Source organism: Nannospalax galili, unplaced genomic scaffold (assembly GCF_000622305.1).
Source record: "Nannospalax galili isolate Female #2095 unplaced genomic scaffold, S.galili_v1.0 scaffold465, whole genome shotgun sequence".
Classification (NCBI taxonomy): domain Eukaryota; kingdom Metazoa; phylum Chordata; class Mammalia; order Rodentia; family Spalacidae; genus Nannospalax; species Nannospalax galili.
Window position 1 is genome coordinate 597,883 of NW_008352832.1, and position 8,061 is coordinate 605,943.

Consider the following 8,061-nt stretch of genomic DNA (forward strand, 5'->3'; position numbering starts at 1 on the left):
AGTTGTAAATTCATGTATTTCTAAGTAGAGCCATGAAATATGGCACTATCCTGCTCCATCTAGCCAAGGGCATGAATCATCCACTTGTTCAATTGATCATTCTAGATACTATTTGCTTGTTAGTCACTTAGCTGTCTTGGTTGGTTGGTCACTGTTGTGATATCACAGGATTGGTGTTCAAATTACCATGATGTAATCTTTATGTAATGGTGCAGCACACTGGGGAAACAAGCAGAGAGAGAGAAGTGGGGGGGGGAATCACATCTTTTTATTATAATACATTGCAATACATATTCTGTTTCACTATTATTAATTACTGTTAATCTATTATTTTTAGTATATAAATTAAACATGGTGAAAAAAAATCTGTATTTAGAGTGGGACTACTGGACTGCTTAGATGATCCCAATTTTGTTGTCAACATCCAAAGCATCATAATCAGGAGTCAGACGACCATAGGCATTCTCTCCATCAGGTTTGATCAAGCTGTTGACTTTGACTGCATCAGTGTCATAGAGTTTCTTTACAGCCTGTTTGATCTGGTGCTTGTTGGCCTGGACATCCACAATGAACACAGTGTATTGTCTCTGTCTTCTAAATGGATGACTCAGTGGTCAGGGGGGGCTTGATGATGACATAGTGGTCAAGCTTGTTTCTTCTGGGGGCACTCTTGCCATGGTATTTGGCCTGCCTCCAGAGCCATAGGGTCTTGGGTCATCAGAAGATGGATGACGTGCGGATTTTCTTTTTGTGGCTGTAAACACCTTTCAATATTGTCTTCTTAGCTTTCAATGCCTTCACTTTGGCTTCGGCTTTGGGAGAGGAAGGATCTTCCTTCTTCACTTTTGGGGCTATCTTGGTGAAAAAAGCTTATAAATTAAACTTAATCGTGTGTGTGTGTGTGTGTGTGTGTGTGTATACGCACAGAAAAATATGTATAGTATCTGGTACTCAGTTTCTGGTGTCATTGGGACTTGGATAAGGGGGCTTACCATACATAAACTCCATATGCTAAAGTTCTCTCTGAGAGCCATAAAGTAATTCTGTGAGAATAAAAAAATGTCAATTTAAAGAGCTTAGAATACCAAGCCAAGCAATATTGCTTTGGAGAAATCATACGTGTGAAGTATCTTATGGTTGCTGGCAAGAAAAGGTGAATTTCTCATCATGTCTGCTAGTGAACACACTCTATTTTGGAGGCTATTAGAAGATGTAGCAACAAATTTGGGACAGAATAGCCACAGGGAGAAACTGCAATTTGAACATTCTTCTTGGTCTCATTAATAATGAACAAAAAAGCTTAAAGGTAAGTTTGAAAAATATTTAAACTTGGAGAATACATTTAGCACATTTTTGGAAGAGTCAGAAAAATATTGTATACTCAGAATAGTGATATGCTGGAATCACTCCATTTTTCTTTGGCTTGCTATGATCATATCTTCACTAGATATTCTTAAGAATAAGAATTTAGTGTCTCTGATACATCTACAGTGGAAATTCTATACCTAAGGCTCACAGAACATAGCAGTACAGGGGGTAGAAAGAATACTAGTGCATCTCTCAACTCTCACCAGCCAAGCTTCCTCATGCAACAGAGGGTGATGAACACAGAAAGCCACAACTGACTAAAGTGTAGAAAATAAAAGACTACAGAATATGTGTCACTGAATAGTACTTCTATATTAAACCTCACCCTCACAGGGCTCAGGGGCCATTGTGAAAGAGGAAGCAGAAAGATTATAAGAGCCATTGGTGGAAACAGAGTCTTCCAGACTTCTGGGAACTTGCTCATATGAACTTAAAGCAATGGTGATGGCATATACAAGACCTATGCCACTCAATCAGACAAAAACTAGCATAGAATCAGTGAAATAGGCAAGAGACCTCAACCTTAGCCAAGGCACTATTGGCAGATAGTCATTGCTGGATGAGGGAGAGTTGATGTTCTTTGAGGGAGTGCCACTAGATAGACTGAACAGGCTCCAAAGGATGAACTCACAATGAGGGACATCTGAATACACAAACTTGACTCAGTAGGCCTTAACATAAGTGAGAGAATGTATGAAATCCTGTGGGCAGGCTATGGGAGGGGCTGCAGATAGGGGAGGGGTTCTAAATATGATTAATATGCACATATGAAATGCACAAAAATTCAATAAAAATATACATTGAAAAATATTTAGCCATGTACAACCCTGTAGATTCTCTTTACACTTGTATTATAACTAGCATTTAGTAGGTGCTCCATAAATGCTAATTTAATTGACTTTTGGCATTTTATTTACTAAACTATGATGATGCTGTTGGGGGAAGAACAGAGACACCTGGTGACCTAGGTAGTATTAAATAGGTGGAGAGTGTGGGCCATTGCCCCTGACAATAGTTGCTGTTTACAATGTAAAACCAATAGTTGCTGTTTAGAATGTGAAAAGAGACAGGACAAAATACACCTAAGTGCCATTTTCTTAGACAAGAAGTTTATAAGTCATAATATATAAAAGTTATACTCTTGCTAATTTACAAATTTATTTACAGTAAATAAGTGAAAATATTGAATCTTGAATTCTATTCTATGTAAACACACATATATACATAAATATATCTTTATATGTAATATACATACATATATATATATACAAAGAATTTAAACTGATAAAATCCTAAAATATAATTTATAATTGATACCATAAAAGTCACAGAACTTCATTTGGATAGAAATCATAAATGACCTGAGAGCACTGAATTGTATTTATAGAGGCTTTGCTTGGCTCTGAGTGCTTTGTTTGCTGATCCAATGTGATCCTCATAGGAATGCTATAGTATGCAGGTAATGATAATATCCTCTGCTTCAGGAGAGGAAACAGGGTTAGGGGACTTAAGAGAGCCAGTGTTCTCCTGCATGCAGTCTGGCATCTCTTCTCATGCTTGTAATCATTACTGTTTCTTGCTTATCCTTTCCAAGTCAGAGATATGTTATAGTGGTAATAAGAAAACCAATACAAAGTGGATGGGATTTTCAAGCCTTCTCTACTAGTAAAAGTGCATGCTTCAGAGCAACATAATGTTGTACTACTAAGAGAAGATATCTGCAGGATCAGAAAGGTGCAAAATGAGTGAACTAGGATAGGTGGTACTGGCTCCTTAGAGTGCTAGAGCCTTGTGAATTGGGAAGTTCCTGTGGACCTTCTGCTGACTAATACCACACTGAATATAGAATTACTACTTGAGACTTAATTTTTATTTTGGAATGCCCAAAATTTGAGCTATCAATTAAAAAAATTAAAAAGCAAAACCATGAAAAACAAACCAATCACACTTGTGAACTGCACTGTACTGCAATCTTTAAGGCTCCATTACAGGAATATTTCTAAAGCATTTTATTCAATGTAATTAGTACTTAGTGATTGTCAAGTAGTATGGAGAGTTGGAAAAGAAGTGTGGCATGTCACGTCACTTGGTTCTCAAAAGCTTTGTGTGAGATAGTTTATAATTCGTTGTTCTTGGTTGCAAGTGAAATAAAATCTGTGTTCTTAAAATAGACAGTAATTTTATTAAATAATATTCAGTAGTTAACAAAATTTCTAGAAGCACAAGAGAACTGATTCAGACAGCTATGTGAACCAATGGCCACCATCACTCATGAACATGATTATTGCCAGAGGATATGGCCACTGAGGCAAGCCCTGGACCCCAGTGAAGCCATCATGCCAGTTAGGACTGTAAGACTTTTCTCTCCTCATTTCTTTTTCTCTCCTCCCCTCTCCTCTCCTCTTCCTCTTCCTCTTCCTCTCTTCCCCTCCCTTCCCCTCCTCTTTCTCCTCTCCTCTTCCTCTTCCTCCCCTCCCTCATCCCCTCCCCTCCCCTCTTCTCTTCTCTTTTCCTCTTCTCTCTCTGTCTCTCCAGTCTTTTTATGACAGCATGGTTCCAGGAGCTGTAGCCCCAGCAGGCCTGGAACTCACCATGTTACCCAGATTGGCCTCAGCACTCAGCACTCAGGAGGCAGAGTCAGATGGATTTCTGTGAGATTCAGGCCAGTCTGGTCTACATAGCAAGTTCCAGGCTAGCTGGGGCTACAAAGAGATCGTGTTTTTGTTGTTTTGTTTTGTTTTGTTTTTAAAGAATGGAATAGTTCCAAAAGAAAAGATTTTTTGAACTTGAAGGAAGACTTGTGAAATATCCAAGTCGGACAAAAAGAAATTTCACGCTGTGAGTGCTACAGAATGCAGAGAGTAGAAAAAGGCATTGGAACTGTATTTAAATAAATAACAGCTAAAAACTTCCCTAATCTTAGAGGATATAAACATTAATGCTTAGCAGGTCTAAAGGAAAGCAAACAGGTTTGATCATAAAACAACCTTGCTAAAACACATTAGAGTCAAGCTGTCAAAAGTACAAGATAACAAGAGAATTAGAAAACTACAACACAAAACTTCCACATAATGTTTTTGGAAATTGTCAATAGACTAACAGCTGTTTTCTGTGTAGAAACTTTACGGATCAAGGGAGAATTTAACAACATTTTCAAAATTGTTAAAAGATAACTACCAATCAAGAATATTGTATATGGAAATCCATCCTTCCATAAAGGAGTAAGAAATGAAGAATTTGGGGCTGGCGAGTTGGTTTAATGTGTAAAAGTGCTTGCAGCACAGCAATAGGATCTAAGGTTAGTAATAAGATCCTGTGGTAGAAGGATAGAATTGACTCCTGAAAGTTGTCCTCTGACTTCTACATTTGTGCCATGGCACATGTATACCCACACTTAAATTCACACACCATGCATACACACACAATAATAAATATTTGAAAAAATAAAAATTATTTTTTTAAATATTCATTATTTTTATTTTGTGTTTATGAGTGTATTGTCTGCATGTGTGTAAGTGTACCCATGTCATGAAATGCCCACAGAGATCAGAAGAGAATGTCAGACTTTCCTGGAACTGGAGTTATGGATAGTTGCAAGCCACCATGTGGGTGCTGGGAATTGAACCTGGATCCTCTGTAAGAGCAGCCAGTGCTCTTAACCACTGAGCCATGTATCCAGCCCAATTTTTTTTTAATTAATAAAGAAAATATTTCTATGATAAGAAAAAAATTGTAGGGAGAAGCTTCCACAGCAGTTCCAGCTCAGTTGCTAAAACCAGTGTCCAAAATCTAGCTCTTGGTATCAGAAGATACCATGCAAGCTGCCAAGGGAGAAAACCAATCAACGACCCTGCTTAGCTGTAAAACCTATGAACCACAACAGTGACCAGTTTAGCAATTTATTTTTATTGGTGCAATAGTAGCACTTTTATCTTGGGAGTAACCAAGAGCTGTTTAATTGGACTTAAGTCCTGCTAAAAATGAGGCAATCCGTGCATGGTATTGTCAACAGAGTCAAGTACACATAATTGGAGAGGTTATAGACCCTAGAAAGGAAACTACTACTGTCACTTTCCTAGACTAATGCATTTTTTACTATATTTTAAGTACATATCCTTATATTTAAAGGCAAATGTACCCGTCACCACTCATCAAAGCTGCTTCTTGCAACAGATGGAGATTACTACAAAGTTCCACAACTGGTCATATGCAGAGAATAAGTGACTGTGAGATTCCCAATCCTTAGTGATGTATCTACAATGCAACAGCTACACCCAAGGCTCAGGGATCATTCCAGAAGAGGTGATAGAAAGACTGTAAGAGCCAGAGGCACAAAATACCTGCAGTTAGGTAATGCATGACATGATAGTGAAGCTGCAACAATATAGTGACAAGACCAACTGACATACTAATTTGGATGAGAAAAATTTCACGGGGTTCCATATCAAGATGAAGCATTATAGGCAATCAATGAATGTGTAGAGAGGGAGAATCAGGACTAGCTCCCCGAGATGCTATTTAATACTAAGTGTGCAGTCCTGAACACAGGTACACATAAGCACCTCTAAATGGATTCAGTGCATTACATATAAAATGTGTATTTATAAATGTATGTCTGTATATGTAACAATGATAAAGAAAAGGACAAGAAATTGTAAAGGAGAAAGGGGGGCATGTGTGGAGTTGGAGGGGGACTCAGAGGCATATAAATAATGTAAATACAATACTCATATATGAAGGCCCCGAAAAGAATTTTTAGAAGCACTAAAAAAAATTGAATTGTAGAGAGCTTATTGTCACTAGACCAGTCCTGCAAAGAAGGCTTAAAAGGAGGATGGACAGATGGTTCAGTGGTTAAGAGCTCTGGCTGCTTTTGCAGAGGACCTGAGTTTGCTTCCCAGTCCCCACATAGCAAACATTCCATAAGTCCAGATCCAAGGAATTTTCTTGCCTCCATGAACATTGCATACATGCTGTGCACTTGTGTACATGCAAGCAGAACACTCAAACCTATCGAATAAAGATGACTAAGTGTAGAAATGATTAAAGGAATTCTATATCTACAATGGAAAGAATGATAACTACTATTTGAAAACCTGGAGAAGACTGAAACACATTGGAAGACAGTGGTACACAAGTGAAAGAGCAAAAGGAATAGACACCCTGGCCACAAAATCACTCAGGCTTTTGCCACAGCCCTTGATTTCCTCCCAGAACGATAAGACGCTATTGCTGAAGACAGAACATGCTTTGGACACAGGATTTGGAGCAACGGAGCTGGAACTGATCTGGAAGCCACCTTCCCTAAATGCTAGCTCTCACAGCTTTGTAGACCACCACATAAGCTAAGGGAAAGCATCTGTCGATGGTCCAATCCCAGCTTTAAGGCCTAAAATCCACATCAATGACCAGCACAGCAAACGACATTGGTGCAGTAGTAACACTTTTACCTTGGGGGTAATCAACAGCTACCTAACTGGATTTAAAGCCCTTCAATAGGAGGAAACTTGTGTGGTTCTATAAACCCAGCCAAATACACATTGCTGGAGAGGTCATAGATCTTAGAGAAAACTCCAAGGCTGTCACATCCCTAGAACTATAATTTCTTACTATGTGCAAAATATGGACCCTTAAATCTATATACAAGTATCTAAGTCACTACTCATCAAAGAAGCTTTTTTTTTTTTGAAGAGACAGAGATAATTAAAGAGTTCCACAACTGGTCATACATAGAGGTTATCTGTGAATTGCCCAAGGCTAAGTGGAACGTCTAGAATGCAACCTCTACACATAAGGCTCATGGAACGTAGAACAAGAACACTAATGTATCTTTCAAATCTCATGCAACAGAGGGCCAGGAACAGAGAAAGTCACAAATGGCCAAAATGCAGAGAATAAGAGTAAACAGAGTGTGGGTCCTTGGACAGTACTCCTACATTAAAATCCACCCACCCAGGGTTCAGGGACCATTGCAGAAGAGGGGGCGCAGAGAGATTGTAGGAACCAAGGAGGAAGTGCATAACTATACGGAAATAGTCCTACAGGCTCCGGGGACTCTTCTCATGTGAACTTACAGCAATGGTGTCAGAAAACAAAAACTTAAGCAGACAAAAACCCAGCACAGAACTGTGGAAATGCACAGCAGGCCCCACTCTTAGCTGCAGAATTATTGGCAGCTCTTTGTTGCTGGGTGAAAAAGAGCTGATCGTCTTAAAGGGAGGGACTCTAGACAGGCTGGCTAGATTCCAGTGGATGAACTTGCACTGAGGGACATCTGGGAACACTAACTTTACATGATAGGCCTTCACATAAATGACAGAATGTACGAACTCTAGGGATGGGAGGGGGAATATAGGAGGATGACAAAGGGGAAGGAGGTATAAAGATGATTTTCTACATAAAACACACAAAAATTCAATAAAAAATTAAAAAATACTATTACTACACAAAACTACTAAGCCACAGAAACAAACAGTAAGGGAGCTAGAGAGGCACACGGAATATACAAACCAATCAGAATTCAGTAATCTCTTGAGGGCATCCAGATGTCGTAAAAGCTTAGTGAGATACAAAAGGGAACTAATACTTTATATTTTCAGTTTGTAAAATTTGGATTGAAAGCAGGCTTAGCTAACAAAATAAGCACACACAAAATTTTTGCAGTTTATTCATGCTGCTTTCAGTTCTTAAGAA

General features: G+C 38.7%; 1 pseudogene; it reads right to left on the bottom strand.

The window, feature by feature from the left end:
- Positions 1-395: 395 nt before the first annotated feature.
- On the bottom strand, positions 396-1,169 carry LOC108491646 (annotated as a pseudogene).
- Between the last annotated feature and the right edge of the window lie 6,892 nt (positions 1,170-8,061).